General features: G+C 37.6%; 1 protein-coding gene across 2 annotated transcripts in view; it reads right to left on the bottom strand.

Moving 5' to 3' along the window:
* The window catches only part of ZBTB20 (zinc finger and BTB domain containing 20), a 275017-nt gene extending 270453 nt beyond the window's left edge, over positions 1-4564 (bottom strand). Inside the window, exon 1 of one of the 2 annotated variants that reach the window (XM_012652264.1) lies at positions 4496-4564. The gene's annotated coding sequence lies outside the window, so the exon portion shown is untranslated. Of the gene's footprint in view, positions 1-3732; positions 3824-4495 lie in introns of those variants that run through there. The other variant, XM_012652266.1, reaches the window with a different exon arrangement.
* Between the last annotated feature and the right edge of the window lie 13659 nt (positions 4565-18223).

The following is an 18223-nucleotide window of genomic DNA, read 5'->3' as shown; positions in this document are numbered from 1 at the left end:
AATCCCAGCACTTGGGGAGGCCGAGGTGGAAGTTGCTGTGAGCTAGGCTAATGCCACGGCACTCACTCTAGCCCGGGCCAGTGAGACCCTGACTGACAAAAAAAAAAAAAAAAAAAGAATTTAGATTGATAACCTAACATGTATATTTGACAAAGGATAATTACCAAACTTCTCAGCTAACTAAATCTTTCCTTTTATAGATATTTTTCATAAGTATTTGCATAAACTTTCTGTGTTGTCAGTGTAACAAAATGTCAATTATACTTCACTTATGGTCAATTTGTAAAACATTTAATTAAATTTGAAGGCAAATAAGCCTGGCTGGTATTTGGTCATATTTTTAATAGTTGAGCATAGGTATGTGATTTTGTGTGTGTGTATATTTACAAGCTAACATACATATCCAATAATATGATACTAGGAATTAACTTCTCCTTTTTAAGTTTTTAAAATACGTCTTTTTGTCTTTTTTTTTTTTTTCCTGTTATCTGGGACAGTTTAGTTGATGATGATGGTCATAATTACAATTTGGAAATCGAAATTTTTCCAACATTTATTTTATCTTCTAATTATTATATTTCATTTAAAACAATGTGATTTACATATAAAAGAAAGCAAAGTGAATCAGGTAATCTGTGATAAGAAATTCTGCTAATGTAGATGTCAGGATACAGTAGCATGCATAACAAATATGTGTCTTTCTTAGGGAATCCCATAAATACCAAAGAAGCATTTCTATACAAATAAGTGAGAACAATTTCTTTTTGGGGCAATCACAATTCTGTTATTTAGCAATTACACTTGTGTATAATTGTGACTGCCTAATTAAATGAGTATAACATATAGGAAGTGCTTACATCTAAAATGCTCATGCAAGAAAATATACATTTTATAACATGCATCCTCATTAATTTAATGAAATTAAAATTTCCAGGTGACACTGAAAAACTGAGTTATTGACAGTATACTGTAAAGGTTTATAATCTAGGTATTGAAAAAATTAGGTAATATTAATACAACCATTTAAGTACAAAGAAATACATCATTGTCTTGCCTTTGTATCAAGGTATGCCAATCAAATCCTGACTTCTTATATGCTTCAACGTAGCCATGGAATTCTTTTTTTTTTTTTTTTTTTGAGACGGAGTCTCACTCTTTTGCCTGGGCTAGAGTGCTGTGGCATCATCCTAGCTCACAGCAACCTCAGATTCCTGGGCTCAAGCGATCCTTCTGCCTCAGCCTCCTGAGTAGCTGGGACTACAGGCATGCGCCACCATGTCCGGCTAATTTTTTCTATATATTTTTAGTTGTCCGATTAATTTCTTTCTATTTTTAGTAGAGATAGGGTCTCGCTCTTGCTCAGGCTGGTTTCGAACTCCTGAGCTCAAACAATCCGCCCGCCTCGGCCTCCCAGAGTGCTAGGATTACAGGCATGAGCCACCGCGCCCGGCCATAGCCATGGAATTCTTCCATGGCCCCATGGAACTCCAGATCTTAGCAACTATAAAGAAAATCTCTCTGGCAGATTATGTTTTTAAAAATGTCATCTCTTGGGACATACTCTTAGATATTTGTGTTTACCTATTCTCTGTTTAAAGTGGCTTATAAAATTTTATATACAGTCATAGATTTCAATGATAAAATGTTTCCAAAGTGTTACAGACCTACCTGGCCTTCAACGTAGTCCTAATAGACATCCCTCCCAGAGACTGGGGACAATTCTCCTGGGAGTCTGTACAGTTTGAGTATTAACTGAGGAAGTCACAACCTCCTACATAAGTCTTGGTGGTAATGGCCGGAGAGCTAGTTACATTTTTTATACCACATTTTTAAAATTTCGCAACATTTCCCATTCAACTTCTTTTTTTAGAAAACAAAAGAACTAATAGAAAACACCTAAGAAACATTATACACATACACACACACACACACACACACACACACACACACACACACACACACACACAAATGGTATAGTTACAATTAACATGGGCTAACTAAAATAGGCAAATTTTACTAATTCTATAACATTAAACTTTTAGCATACTGGCCCTAATAAAACTCTGAGACTGCTCCCTACCACAGTGACAGCTGAGGATTTTGATGTGCCTCACAAACTGTAGGAATTGTGACAGGAAGCTGACTCTTTGCCCTAGAGGTCACTGACAAACCCTGATAAGGCTATAGCTGAGGTCAGTCTCTGTAGGGAATTTGGGGTATAAGAGCATGTGTGAATTCTGTAGTTAAGAATCTGAATCACTCGAGAACAAACAAAATTCCAAAGCTCAGTATCAATATAATATGTTGGATCTCTGTACCGGCTTGGACAAGAGTACACAGAACAGGCACATATAATACACATCAGGTTAAATGCAAAATCAACTATTGCTAAAGCATTTTCAACTTTTAGGAGAAATCTACTGGCAATGTGTTAATAGCAAAGACAACTAAAACAATAAAATAGCATCTCTTTCCAAATATTTAAGAACGTCAAGTAAGTGTCCCTTAGGCTGGGTTGTGGTTCTTGGAAGTTTTTGCCTATGAGAACCATATTGGGGACATCAAAGACTCCCCCGCTCTCTCCAAAAAGCAATTCACTTCAGATGCTGCCACACAGTCAAATGCTTTTGTGCCCACCATGTTTTTTTGGTTTTTGCTTTTTTGTTTTTTCCACTTTTCATATTTTGGAACATGCCAGATTCTTGAAATTAGAAAGAAGATGAGAAAGGACAGTACGATCAAATACCTCTAGAAGAGAAACTAAGTAGGGACCGATGGTAAAGGACAAAAACACATTCCAACTGAAATTACACTTCCAGGGCAAGTGTGAGTTATTAAGATGGATATAGAAGGCACATTTTGGCTACACAATCTGGTCTGTGGACTCCTCGGCTAGTCTCACAACAGACAGGATGCAACCACCCCCACTCCATTCCTTCGACAACTTCCCAGAGCACACTCAATCAGAGTCTCTTATATTGAGGACAATACTATATTTGGGTTTAATACTGTGAGGACAGTCATCTATTTGTCTTATGGCAGGATGATAAATTTCCCTGGAACAAAATACGGATTCTCATTGCATTCTTTTGCTTAATACTATGAATGCCAAAGAATAAAGAGTAGGGTGTGACAAATAGTATGTTCCAAAGGTTGGGTGGGGGGGTTCCCTAACATTTAAAAGCAGCCAGTTCTTAGCAAAATGATCTTTAGAAGAACAGTATTAACAATGTTCTTTTGCTCTATATCCACTATAGATATTCTTTCCTGCTTGGCCGGGTATGTAAGTACTGGGAGCATAACGCAAATGCTCAGAACTGAGATGCATGAAAAGTCGGTAGAGGGAAACTCCAAATGAACAGTTAATCCCGCTTTCACTTCCCCCTCCTACCACGCTGAATACTACCTCCCTGCCCTCACCCACTCACCTATCTTCCTCCTCCCACAAGCATGTTTGCTTGGCAGGTCAAGGCTGACATCCATCCATCCATCGGTGGCAGCACAAAACTTAAGCCCGCAGGCCCCTCCTCAGCATAGCCACAAGGCTCTGCCATTGTCCATAGGGTGCTCTCCGTTGTGCACACTAAAAATCTTCATCATTCCATTTGATTGTTTGGCAGTTTTTTTTAATTACATTTTTTCTCTTTAAAAACACCCTTTATTTCCTGCCTGCCTCTGAGACACCAAGAATAGAATCCTTGACACATCAAATTCTGGAACCTCACCACTCACCAGGACTGTGGTTCCTGATCCAACGAGTGACGACTGAGAATCAGCACACAGTCTCTTGAGAGTGTCCAGGCCTGGCTGTTAAGCTCCCTGCTCTGATTAGTTTGTCGAGTTCACAGTGTTCCAGAGTGCTGAAGCACAGAAATTAGGGAGGGGAGGTGGAAGGAAAATCACTGGAGCCTCTTACGATCTAACTTCCACTAACTGAGAGGAAATGTCTTATAAATAAACAACAGCAAGAGAAACAAAAAAAAAAAAACCCATCCCGTCCTGCCAGAGGAATGTACATTATTGTCTCCCGACGGAAAACTTTACACCACACCAGAATGCAGCCATGTCTCCTGAAACTACCTTCCTCAAAACAGAAAGAAACAGAGAATCAAAAAGAAAAGGAGAACAAAAAAAAAAAAAAAAGACTTTTTCATCCCCTTGAATTCTGTTGGGAAGTTCATGTGAGTTCCCAGTAGACAAACTAAACTAAGCAGTTTCAACAGTGTCACTGTTCCAGGATTTTGTGCGGAGGCTGCTTATTAGCAAAATTTCATTTCTGCCCAGATCATTGCTGTTCCATCCAGACATTTTCAGAAGGGAAGTTCAGGGAAGGGGGGAAGGGTGCGACTGTGGAGGAGAGGAAGAAGAGAGGACAAAGGAAAACTCCTGATGAACCCGAATGCCCTGGCCATGGCCATGATAAAGCGAGCCCCCACCCACCACCCGACTACTGCTTGTTGAGGACTTGGTGATGCGGTGTGTTTAATCTACTTACTCTTTCTGCTCGGGAGGCTGAGGTTCCTACATTTCCAGCTCATGCTGGACTGTACCGTAAGCAACAAGTGAAATGAGTTCAGTGATCTCATTCTAGTCCTTCGACTCCTGTCCACATCACTAAGCGACTGCACAGCTTGGCACAGGCCAGGATGAGTCAGCAGTCTCTGGTCATGAGAGGCCAGGCCTGGAATAGCAGGGGGGTTTAGGTCAGGAGCAAAATGAAGCAGAAAGGCAGTCTAGATGGCAGGGCTCGGTTTTGCAACATGCAGGGATACTGTAGGTCAAAATGAAAGAGCCTCATCGGCTCTGGGGTGAAGATCATAGGATTGTAGAAAAAGAAGAGTCAAGGAAAAAACAGCTGCCTACCAAACATAGCAAAGACAAAATAGAGTAGCACAGTCAGAAAAAAGAGGGCACTGGTGGAGCCCTGGAGGATAAGAGATGCACATTACAATTTCTGAAATACCTTTTCTTCCATGTGCTCTCCAAACGGTGTTTTCCTACATACTCTCCTGGTATTTTGGTATTGTTTTCCCAAATCAGTAAGTAGTAAAACAAATAAAAGGCAAAGCACTGCAGTTAAATAGCAAGAGAAGCCTCATATAAAATAATATAATTATAAGTAAGAGCCTGATATCTCAGATATTTTGTACATTTTGGTAAAAAATGGCCTTTATAGTCTGTATGAAATGGTTAAAGAGAAGCACTCCTTAAATCCAGCTTGGGTAAGGGCAGAGAATAGTTAAGAACAAGTTAAACGAAGAAACTCAGGGAACTATGACATTGTATCTATATTTCTACTCAATAAGGTCAGCATAGACCTCCACCAGAAAGTGATGCTTCCCACCAATAGGGTTTTCATACATCTCTCCTTATGCAGTAGTACTGTAATACACCAAGAGGAGAGAGAAAATTAAACAGAAGCAAAAAGCAGGTTCAACATAAAAAATAACTTAGTGATAGACATTTTGTTTCTGAGGAGGCAAATCTCCCTCTATGTCAACTGATAAAGAAAAATCTTAGTATCCAAACAGACTTAGAGGAACCAGATCTCGACGAGGATACTGAAGAGACTGAGAATTATCAGCAAACAGTAGTGATAGCCCTGAAGTAAGGAAGCATTCTCAAGTCAGATGGGGTGGGGCAGAATGGCATGGAAAACAGAGTAAGAGCAATAGATTTGGTGAACACTAGTAAAGGTTTCTTTAAAGTTCTTTGAAGAGGAATAATAAGGAACCATAACATATTCCTAATTTTTTTCTCTTAGAAATGCACAGATGTGTATGCATAAGGACTCAAATCAGCAAGAAAATAAGGAGTAACTCCATTAAAAAGTGGGCAAAAGATATGAACAGACATTTTGCAAAAGAAGATATACAAATGGCCAACAAACATGAAAAAATGCTCAACATCACTAATCATTAGGGAAATGCAAATTAAAACCACAATGAGATACCACGTTACCTGTCTCAGAATGGCTATTATTAAAAAGTTAAAAAATGATAGATATTGGTGCAGATGCAATGAAAAGGGAATGCTTATACCCTCTTGGTGGGATTGTAAATTAGCATAACCTCTATGGAAAGCATTATGGAGATTTCTTAAAGAACTAAAAGTAGATCTACCATTCAACCTAGCAATCTCTCTACTGGGTATCTACCCAAGGCAAAAAAATTATTACATCCAAAAGACACCTGCACTCATATGTTTACTGCAGTACAATTCACAATTGCAAAGATACGAAATCAACCTAAGTACCCAAAAACTGATGAGTGGATAAAGAAAATGTGGTATATATACACCATGGAATACTACTCAGTCATAAAAAAGAATGAAATAATGTCTTTTGCAGCAAGTTGGATGGAATGGAGGCCATTATCCTAAGTGAAGTATCTCAGGAATGAAAAAACAAATACTACATGTTCTCACTTATAAGTGGGAGCTAAACGATGGCTATGCATGGTCATACAGAGTAGTATGATAGACACTGGAGACTCAGATGAGGGGAGGGTGGGAGGTAGGTGAGGGATGAAAAATTACTTATCAGGTACAATGTATATCATTAGGGTAACGGGTGCACTAAAATCCCTGACTTCACTACTATACAATTCGTCCATGTAACAAAAAACCATTTGTACCCCATTGAAATAAATAAAAAAGGTAAAATAAATTTTATTTAGTTTTCATTCCAGAGGGTATTAAATCATCTCAACACATATTTATTAAATGTTTAACTTTGAGCAAATGAACTTTCTAGCCTCAGTTTCCTTCTCTTTGAAATGGAAGTAATATTATCATCCTCATTGAATCAATGTGTGTCAGTCCTTATCACAGCAGTACCTGTCATGAGATGAACACAATAAATTGCTATTATTATTTATGACATTATCTTTATAAGTACCCAGTGAAGGAATCCCTTCCAGTGGTCTTCCTTTGGGCTGAGTGGAATCAATATGAAGACTATAGTAATATCAGTTGAGTAACACTTCTTACAATGTTGCTTTAAAAAGCTTATTTCTGTCTGGGTATGTTAAACATTATACTTGAACACTGTAGATATTGAAAATCTATTATGTGAAAGCTTGATTTGGGGTATGTATGTTGTCAAAGCAACTTGGAGCCTAACAGTGTCCAGTAACTAGAGACCCAAAAAAGTAAAAGAGGAAATTTTAGAAGCTTCTCCAAAAGCAACAGGATATAAGTGCTATTGGCCTTAACCTCATGATGATGGTTTTTTACCAAAGGGGAAAACTTAGTCCAGTTGATCATCCCAGTGTAATTGATTAATTGTGGGTCTGACCATCTGGCTGATGAATGCTGACACCCAGCAGTGATTACTGTGCAACACAAATCCGGATATGTTCTCCCTGGTGCCTCCCACAATAATGGCAACTCTGAACTTAAGGTTAGTTTATTCACGCCTCTTGGCTCAATCTCTTCATGGAACAGTGGTTGTGGCAGGGAATATTTTACTAGACCTGGTCAAGCATTATCTTCTCTTATTTCAGTTACAAGCTCCTTTCCAACTCCACTCCTACCCACTCTTGAGCCCTCTCTTGTATATAATCACTTTTCATGCAAAACATTTCATCTGTAGTTTTCATCATATTGTCTGATTCTCTCATTTCTGTTTGCTCTATTCTGAAAAATATTTGACTAGTCTAAAAGACCTGTACTGCTATTTCTCAGGGCATCCTATTGGGACATTTTTATTGTATTTTCTTTGCTACTAGTTTACTTCAAATTACTTTGTGCTTCCAAATAAAGAAAATTATTTCATCTAATTTATAAGCCTGATTAAAAGTTCCATATATGGCCCACGTTCCACAAGAGGTTAATGGAATACAAGGGTTCATAGAAGATAATGCTTGCATCTTAAATCAACTTCTGATCACCAGTTAGGAGCATCCCATGGAGAGTTTTTCCCCACTAGGATTCTGGAGCACATTTCATGCCAGAGTACGAAAGTCAGGCTCATGTAAATAACAAGGATCAACAGCAATACCACCCACAAACCACTCTACATTTGGAGATATAACCTGTACATGGAGAATTTTCCAAGCAATTCAAACCTGAACATATAAATATGAACCCTGGGGTATTACAACCAATTCATTGAATTTTATTTTGTGGAAAGGTGCAGGGGAGTAAACTCAAAAAAATGTCTTACACAAGCTTGACCAACAAGTCACAACAAAGAATGACCCATTTCCTCCTACCTTTTCCCAGACTGATTTCCCTCTCTGAATTCATCCTCCCCACAGATGCTGAACTCTTCTATATTCCAGGCTGAGTTAGTGTTAATTTTCAGTAGAGAATGGCAATAGCATGCCGAACTATAGAGTTCCGGACTGGGAGTTGGGAAATGTTTTTGGCCTGACTGTCAGTAAACAACTATGTGTCTTGGGCAAGTCAAGTCCCCTAACTCCCCACATCTCAGTCTCTTCATTGAAAAATGATAGGGTAGGACGGCATGAACTTCACAGTCTCTGCCAACACTAAGATTCTATGGTTCTATAGCTCATTTCGTTTTTTTTTTCCTCTGGCATTAACTGCTCAACAACTCTGCTTACAGTAATTTCTCTGCTCTCAGTTACTAATGGAAAAATATCTCCTTCATTTACTACTTGGTATTTTGTGTTTGTAATCTTTCTTTTTTTGATGCTAGATATTTTGAATCATAAACACTAAGATATTCAAAATAGATGCTTTAAATTTGAAGGCATTTAAGGAGAATCACTTTCCCATGTAGAACATTTAGTATAGCTGGGCATGGCGGAAGCCAGCCATCCAAAAGTGGAGCAAAGGGGCCGATTCACGAATGAGAGGAAGCCGTTCATAATAAGAGTCTCCAGACTCTTCAATTTAGATAAAGCTAAAATGCTACCAACTTCCAACTACTTTTCCAGTCATTCCCAGACACCATCACAGACACTTAGGACTACAAATTGGAGGACCAGCACTGGCAGTGATGCAGTTCTTATTTCACCTCCACCATCCATTGCCAAGTAGGATTTAGGATGGCATAGTAATAAGAGCCAAGAGGACAATCTGTCATTTATTTTCCTCCAAACTTTTTGAAATTTCCCATTTGGGCTCTGTTTCCCAGTTTTAATTTGGTAACTGCCATTTTTCAGCATTTCTTTTAACAGGTTACTAATAATTTCTGATACAGGATCTCATATTTCATTTGTGCTGCTAGAACTGCTGTTAATATTTCATCTGCCTTCAATTCGGCTCTGAATAAAGGCTGCTGGGTTTTTGATACACTGTTAACACTTTGGTTCTGGGGATTTGATCACCAGTGTTCATTCGGTTTGTCCATATTTTGCTAAGTAAAAGTAATAGGTTGGCAGTCTCAAAAATATCTCAGTGTGCGCTATGTATACTAGGGATACTTCAGAGTTTCTTTCTCTGGATCATTAATGAAAAACAACAAAAACAAGTATCCTGGGTTTGTTCTCACAGGTAACTTGCCATTTGCTTTAGTGATAGTGTTCTGGAAGCAGAGTGTAGTGGTTAAGATTCAGGGCTCACAGGTCGATCTACCTTCAAATTTTGGCTCTGAAATTTATTATATAGATTGCCTGAAGCCAGTTCCTTAAACTTCCCAATCCTCTCTTTTCCCATTTTTAAAATAAAGAGAATAATAGTATCCACTTCTATTGCTATGAAGATTCAACAAATTAATGACAGTGCCGAGGACTTTCTGAGTTCTCAATAAATGGAGTCTATTATAACCCTAGCATTAATAATCTACAAATTCACATTATAGTGTTATTATTTTGTAACATCTTTTCAAGATCAACGAATTATTTTTGAGTCCAAACTTTTGTTGTTTGCTTTATTATAGCTTACATTTAAAAAACTCTCAGTGAAATCAAGTAAAATATTTTAAAATTGATCTTTAAAAGTATATATACAATTAAAATAGTATATAGCATATTATTATGCCATTTTTCAATCTAGCAGCAAATTTTCAAAACTTTTTGTTCATCTAATAGCCAGTCCTAGATAAGGCACATCATACCAATATGGATCTGTTCTATAAAAAGATGATTTATCATATCTACTTTCTCCTACTCCCAAAGAATAGAGATCATTTTAATAATCTTTGGGTATGTGTCAGTCAGGGTCCATCAGGAGAGAGAAACCATACAGCAACTTAAACAGAAAAGTTTAGTTTAAAGAATTATTAACAATAGCAGGGGACTGAAGTAATGGGGTAGTAGCTAGTAAGAAGTAAAGAACACTCTAAACAATATAAGAATAACAAATATAAGAAACAACCCCTACTTGGAGGGCTGAGATAGCATGCCCAAGGAAGAATCCCTGCCACCCCTTAGATTGAGATCTAGACCTTGTAGGATATAAGGAAAAGTCTCTTCTGCCCCAGGACTGGGATCTAGACCTTGTTGGACAAGGCACAGCCATAACTCATTGAATGGCAGAGAAGTTGCTGGGGAGCTGGGTCAGTAGAACTTGCTGGAAATCTACACTCTAAGATGCCAATGAAAGCTATTCACAGGGTGGAGTCTCATCTGAAGCACTCTGCTATAAACCAGCAATGTGTGTGTGTGCAAGTGTGTGTGTGGTGCATGTGGGGGAAGCTGCTGGGAACCAGGGTAGCAGTGAGCGCTGTGGGAGCTGGATGCTGGAGAAGCTGCTCATGCTGCAGAAGCCAGGCTCTGGAGAAACCATGCACACTGCAGGAGCCTGACAAAGGAGTGCATGGGAACCAGGAAGGAAAACCTCTTCTTTCTGCAATCTCTCTGTACCCTCTACTGACAAAGCACCCTCATAATAGCTGGCAAAGGAAAAATATTTAATGGACCCAGATACATTTTTGCAGAGCAGGCAAGGAAGGGTAAATTTGGATCTGGGAGGGAATACATTGGTAACTGACACATCATTTGCTCAATGCTTTATACAATAATTCACTCTGGAGATTATAATCCAGTGTTCTTGACTTATTACACTGCTGTTCACCTTTACTAGTAAATCAACTCTCTTTGTATAGTTAAATAAATATTGTCAGAATTAAGAAAAATAAGAGGCTAGTAAATAAAAGCCTATAAAAGACTCTTTATAAAGTTATAGCCCTAGTATTTTTACAATAACCTTTTCCCCCAAGTGCTGCTCACATGTTTTAATTAAATGTTTATAATTTACTTACGAAAAAGATGTACAGAAATACTAAGCTACTGACCTAAATTTATGCATCAGTGATCCCAGTCCAGAATTTCAACTAAGTGGGTAATCAGGGGAGTCATTAACAACAACTCAAAGCTTTGAGAGAGGTCAAAATTTCCTCAATTATTATTTTTCGTCTCTCTCTCCTTTTTCTTTTTAATTGACTCTGGAACCCATAACTGCTTGTGCCATGACTTTTTCTAGAGGTCTGGAGGCAGCTATTAACCATAGATTTCTGTTTTTCTGAAAAATATATTACATATTTAGTAGTGAATTTTTCTTAGGACTCCTGTCCTATATTGTTCTATGCTCAATATTAAATAGAGAAGCATCAGTAGGTGACCAATTTGGTATATGGTGATTATTGTTAAAATTAGTTTTACATGTATGTGGGGAGGTATACTCTGAAATACCTCCCCTACTTTTGCCCAATTCCTTTAAGAAGGGGGAAGAAACTTTTTATTCTATAATTAGAGGCAGGATTTAAAAACACAAATGCCTGACATCAGACTAGGGTTGTGGCTGTGAGAAGTCGAGAGCACAAAAATCAATCAGCTGAGGAGAGTTCTATGGAGACCAGACTATACTGAGGTTAAGATCACAGAACACCTGTCTCACCATTTATCCATGTTTGCCTATGCCTGGTCATAGCAGTACTATCTGTTTTCACTATTATGAAGGGGATCTACTTGTTCCCTCACAGTTGTGTTTTCTGAAAACCACTGGTATTATCCAGAAAAGCAAGCCTTGTTGGGTTATCTTGCTATCATATTGTAGGCATCTCTGTCTACAACATGCAGGTGCAGGTGGTTGTCCTGAGGATTTTCTTTTGTTTGTGTTATGTGCGAGTACTGAGGACAAACTTAGTGACCCTACATTTATTCCTCCCCTCCAAAACACACACCCCTCTCCCTTGCAATTCCTGAGTCCAAAAGGAGAAGATGACAAAGAAACGTCATAAGTCCATGAATCAGGGCAAGTCAGTCAATCAGGCAGCCAAGTCCATTTTATTTTAGTTTGCCCTTCTGTTCTGCTGGCTTTTCTACTATGACCCATTATACTTACCCTGTCGTCTGCTCTTACTACAACATGCCTTTTTAATCAGCTTTCCTGGGGTCTGCATTTGATTACAGCATTTGTGTTCTATTTTGATTCTTTTGTACTGTGCCCTGTGGTGTTAGCTTGAAAGGTGTTATTTATAAAATGAAATTCTATTGTATTGCCACTTGGATTCAAAGAGGACATATAATATTAATGCAGAATGTATTTAGTAATATCTTTAATCTATTAAATCAATTTCTTCATAATAATGCAGGATGGGAGGGAGGCATGTGGGTCGATAACCAGGTAGTAAGATTTAAGAGTCACCTGAACTTTCCTTCACAAGCTTTCCTGAAAACTGGCACAAGAATCATTCTCTTAATGTCAGGGTTTCCAAATAGAGGAGACTACCTTTCCTCAGCGAGACTAGTGCAGTGCACACCTGTTTAAATGTTCAACTGTGAAGGCCAAATATCTTCCTAGGCTTCAGATGCAAATTTTTGACAAAGGAAACCATGAGACGAAACATGAATATGACTTTTTTGCTATCTAGAAAGATTCAGATAAAGAAACACAATCACTTATTTCTAAGGCCCTACTTTTAAGATTTTGTAAAAAGTACATTTGTTCTCACCCTGACTTTTCTCAACAGCAGGCTAGGAAAATTCTAGTGATACCAAGAACTAATGCAGAGTTTCCAGTGTGCCAGGTTTAGAATGATGTTCTCATATAGCAAAAGGGAAGGTTTCATTATGGTTTCTGGGCCTATAGTCAAAAGTTTCTAGATTAGATTGATGGAGAAGTTCCCAACCTTTCTTTAACTTCTAATATATACAAACTAAAGACTTAAACATTATATCACTGCATCACAGCTTGCATAGCACATCTGTTGCTGTGCACATTACATTTTTCCACTACAACATTTTTTTCTGTTGATACATCTGAAATGATAAAGGGCTAAACTCTGTTTGGGTAGGGAATAAGGAAGGATCAGGTGTGGAAGATGATTTAGGAGTTAGGCTCTGTAGAACTTACTAAAAGGAAATGTAATACACAAGGGAAGCTGGATGTGCAGCCTTGGATTTTCAACTATTCTCACTCATTGGCTCATTATATAACTCTAGGAAATTCAGGGTACAGCTTCCTAATCACTAAAATGGAAATGACTACATTTATCCTTTTCTACTTATACTTGGCTACTTTATGGATGAATAAGATAATGGTTCTAGAACCTTCTAAATTCTTTACAATGAAGGTGAGATAAAAATGCATAATATTATTATATTAAAATGATAGGTTAGACTACATTTTTGGTTCTCCAAATCTAGAGATGAGAAACACTGACAAAGAGTGAGTTTCTACTTTGAAAATTAATCATACGGCCTCATTTATAAATGACATGCCAAACATAAGGAGCTAGAATGTGTTGGGGAATACACATCTCAATCTTGAATGCGTTAAATTACAACCTATTTCCATGAAAAGATCACATTATTCATCTCTGTATCCTCCCAGATTCTACCTCATTGGTTTGCATTATGTAAGTATTCCATTCATTAATATCTGCTGAATTGAAGTGAAAAATGAGATTATACAATTTTAGAGCTGAAAGTAACTAGAGACCAGGTTAAGTCTGGTTACCTCATTTTGCAGATGATAAAAACTGAGTCCCAGATAAAATAAGCAACTTATCTAAGTCTAATATTAATAAACTACAAGTCTTTAGAAAGTCATTTTAAAGATCTACCACTGAAAATATGTTAATCAATTAAAACAAAATAGATGTTCTTTTGTTCATAGGAAGCACTATTCAGTTCAAATAACCTGATATACTCTAATCTAACCAAGAATGCTGAAGCCAAAAGTAACAAGTAAACTTCATTAAATGGCTATAGACCACAGGCATATTAGAAATGCCAAGTTACTGGGGTTGTACATCTTAATATTGTGCCTATTGGCCAGTGCACTGGCATATTTTTCAGGTAAAATTAAGGTCTTAAAAACAAATAATAGGTATGAAGTCAGAAAGCTGGTGCAATGGGAAACTCTACCTCTTATTCCTCTGTAGAAATACTAAAAAAACAATATTAGAACCAAAATACCTTGAAAAGAAATTAAGAATATAGCTAAGAAGCAGAAGTACCTGAAAGGATCACAAATTGAGAGCAGGTGCATTTATATGAGTAAAAAGAGCAATTTCACTTTATTAAGAGTTGTGTCAGTATCTCCTCCAAACTGGCTTAGCTCAACACTGAGAGGATTGCTTCAGCCCGTGATTTCTCCTGTGTGGCAGGAAGTGAGACTGGAGTGTGCACCTGGTTGCCTGGCCTCTTGGCCTCTCAGAGAATCCTCTGTGGGGCTAGTTTCTAGCTCACCTCATAGGGAGCACTGAACCACCTGCAGAGCTTGGTCCCGGGGACAGCTAGGAACAAAGAAATGGGGAGGATGACTCCTTAAAGCTGGTGCTGCTCTGCAAGATTTGGAATACAGGCAGAACTGAGGTTTTTCTTCCATGAGGGAGGGAAGGAAGTGAAAGGGGTATTATTCCCAGCATTTCAGGGTGTCCATTGTGAAGCTGGTTTCCATTTCACCTGTACTGGACCCTGAACAAGCAACAGAACTCTGTCCTGTGGGACAGTTAGGAATAAATAAAAAGAGTAGGTATCCCTCTGCAGCTGGCACTGCTCTGTATGATTAGAAAACAGCATAGAACTGAGGCTCTTCCTCCAGAAGCAAAGGAAGAAAGCACAGAGGGCCTTTCCTCTAGCTTTAGAGTGTGCTCCCCAAGATGTCGGTTTCTATCTTGTCTCATATTGAGCACTGCTGACTAGTAAAGATCTCTCCTGGTCGAAACCGGTTCACAAAGAGTGGAAGAAGTATCTGCTAGTTCAAATGCACAGATCAGAAAGGAAACACAAAGAATCAAGAAAATATGATACAACCAAAAGAAGAAAACAAATCTCCAGTAACCAATCTGAAGGAAATGGAAATATGTGAACTGACTGACAAAAAATTCAAAATAATTGTCTTAAAGAAGCTCAGTGAATTACATATATACCTAAATAAAATAGGGGAAAAGATACATGAACAAAATGAGAAGTTAAATAAAGAGATAGAAACAATAAAAAAGAACCAAAGAGAAATACTGGAGCCAAAGAATATAAAAAATTGGTTAGAAGGGTCCAAAAGCAAACTTGATCAAGCAGAAGAAAGAATCAGCGAACTTGAAGACAGGGTCACTTGAAACTATGCAGCCAGAGGAGCAAAAAGAGAAAAGATCAGAAAAAAGGTGAAGAAAACCTCAGAGACTTATGGGACTCCAACATCAAGTGAACCAATAAACACATTACGGAGGTACCAGAAGAGGAGAGAGAGAAAGGTATAGAAAGCCTATTTAAAGAAAAAATGGCAGAAAACTTCTCAAATCAGGGAAGGAAAATAAACATCTAGATTCATGAAGTTCAAAGAACACCAAATTGAGTATTAAGAGATCTACACCAAGACACATTATAATCCAGTTGTCAAAAGTTAAAGACAAAGAGAGAATTTTGAAAACAACAAGAGAAAAGCAACTCATCACATTCAAGGTAATCCCTATAAGACTATCAGTAGATTTCTCGGCAGAAACCTTGCAGGCTCAGAGAGAGTAGGATGATATATTCAAAGTGTTTAAGAGGAAAAACACCTGCCAATCAAAAATACTATATCCTGCAAATCTGTCCTTTAGAAATGGAGGAGGGATAAAGACTTTCCCAGACAAACACAGTTTGAGGCAGTTTGTTACCACTATGACTACTTTACATGAAAGGGTAAAGAGAATTCTTTAAGCTTAAGTGAAAGAATGTTAATAAGCAGCATGAAAGCATATGAAAATATAGCACTCCCTGGTAAAGGTAGGTATATAGTCAAATACTAAAGACTTCTAATGCCATATTGGTAGTGTGTGAATCACTTTCAACTCTAGTATAAACATTAAAAGACAAAAGCATTAAAAATAACAATCACTAGAATAATTTTAATGGATACACAGTATAAAAAGATATAAATTTTCACATTAATAAGACAAAGTATGGGGGGGCAGGGATAAGTAAAAAAACAGAGTTTTTATGTTATCAAATTTAAGTTGTTACCTTAAAATGGGCTGTTATAACTATAAGTTGTTTTATGTAAGCATCACGGTAAATACAAATAAAATACCTGTAGTAGATGTATAAAATACAAAAAGAAAGGAATCAAAGCATACCACTACAAAAAAAAAATCATATCACAAAGGAAGACAGCAAGAGAGGAACAAAAGAACTACAAAAAAAGAAAAAAAAGACAGTAATTTACAAAATGGCAATAAGTTCTCACCTATTAGTAATTATGTGTAAATGGATTAAATTCCCCAATCAAAAAACATAGAGTGGCTGAATAGATTACACAACAAGATCCAAGAATACGCTGCCTAAAAGAGACTCATTTCGGCTTTAAGAATACACACTGACTGAAAGTGAAGGCTTGAAAAAATATATTCCATGCAAATGGTAACCAAAAGGCAGCAAGAGTGGCTATTCTTATATCAGACAAAATAGACTTTCAGTCAAAAACTGTAACAAGAGACAAGGAAGGTCATTATATAATGATAAAGAGATCAATTCATTAAGAGGATATATTAATAATTACAGTCCTCTTGATTGGAATCCTCTTGACTGGAATAGAACAGAAACTGAATACATGTAAATTTCAATTATTGTGAAGTAGAAATCTCCAACGAAATACTTTGCATTTTTCCAAAGTTCCTCTCATATTGTAAATCCCTGGAGATAACAGAAAACAGAACATGGAGAAAAGGGGAGCAAGTGACAGCAAACAGGCCTGATACTTTTAATGGCTGGATGGCTTGTTGGAGACTATCTGTGTATTACAAAAACATTATTCCAGAAACATAATGAGGATTTCACAGATTAAACTCAAATTATTAATTTGGTATTTCAGCCTCCATTACTTGCTCCGTCTTGCTTAGGCATCCTAGGTTCCAGTACTTCCAAAAATACTCTGCAGTGTAGCCAGACTATGTTAGAGTTATCCTGGTATTTCCAAGTGAGTCCCAATTTTAAATTTTCTGTTCTATCACCTCCGTGATTTGTTAAATCATGTCCATACTTCTGGATTGGAATCTTACTTTCGTTCATTTACTATGATTCAATAAACATCTACTATGTGTGAGACAGTGGGAAAAAAATAGGAATAAGCCTTATTTCCTATCATCAAAAGAATTACAGAATTCACAGTATAGTGGCCATTTACCAACATGTGTTCCTGCTTTTAAGCTTTCATTCTTCCTGCAGTGAGAATGTCCTATCATTATTCCTTTATTGATCTAACTGCTTTAGTTATAGTCCAGCTTATGTTCTACCTCCTCCATAAATTATGTTTTCTATTGGTAGCCCACATTAATTTTCCTTCTTTTTCTATTTGACTATTACAGCTGGAGTAAACACTATTGCCTACCCAATATCTCTCTCCCCACCAACCCCACTATTCTTCCTAGCTACAGACCCCTGTTTTGTTAGGAGTGGCAATATGCTCAGTCCTGGATGATGAATTTTGAAATTTCAAAGCCAATTACGACAAATCTATTCCCTAACTTCCTTGCCCCCCTAGCAACCAAGGGTGGCCTAGGGACACAGTTCTAGTCAATAAGATCTATATGGCAATCTGACTGAGAGGCTAGTTTCTAAGGAAGTTTTTTCTTTTCTTATAAAAGGGAAGGTAAAAGGCAATCCTTCTGCTACACCTTTCTTCCCTTTGTGAACACAGACATGATGCTTGGAGTTGTGGTGGCTATTTTGTGTTCATGAAGTAACAAGCATGAAAAAAAGACAAAGAGAATCACAGAGATGTTGGCCCAGACTTTATCACACACCAGGAATTCCTTACCTCCCAACCTCTGGACTTCCTGTTATGTGAGAAAAATGAACTCTTATTTGTCTAAGCCACTAAGTCAGGA

This window comes from Propithecus coquereli, unplaced genomic scaffold (genome assembly GCF_000956105.1).
Source record: "Propithecus coquereli isolate 6110/MARCELLA unplaced genomic scaffold, Pcoq_1.0 Scaffold386, whole genome shotgun sequence".
NCBI classification, from domain to species: domain Eukaryota; kingdom Metazoa; phylum Chordata; class Mammalia; order Primates; family Indriidae; genus Propithecus; species Propithecus coquereli.
The sequence above is the reverse complement of the archived record's forward strand: the minus strand, read 5'-3'. Positions and strand labels throughout refer to the sequence as shown.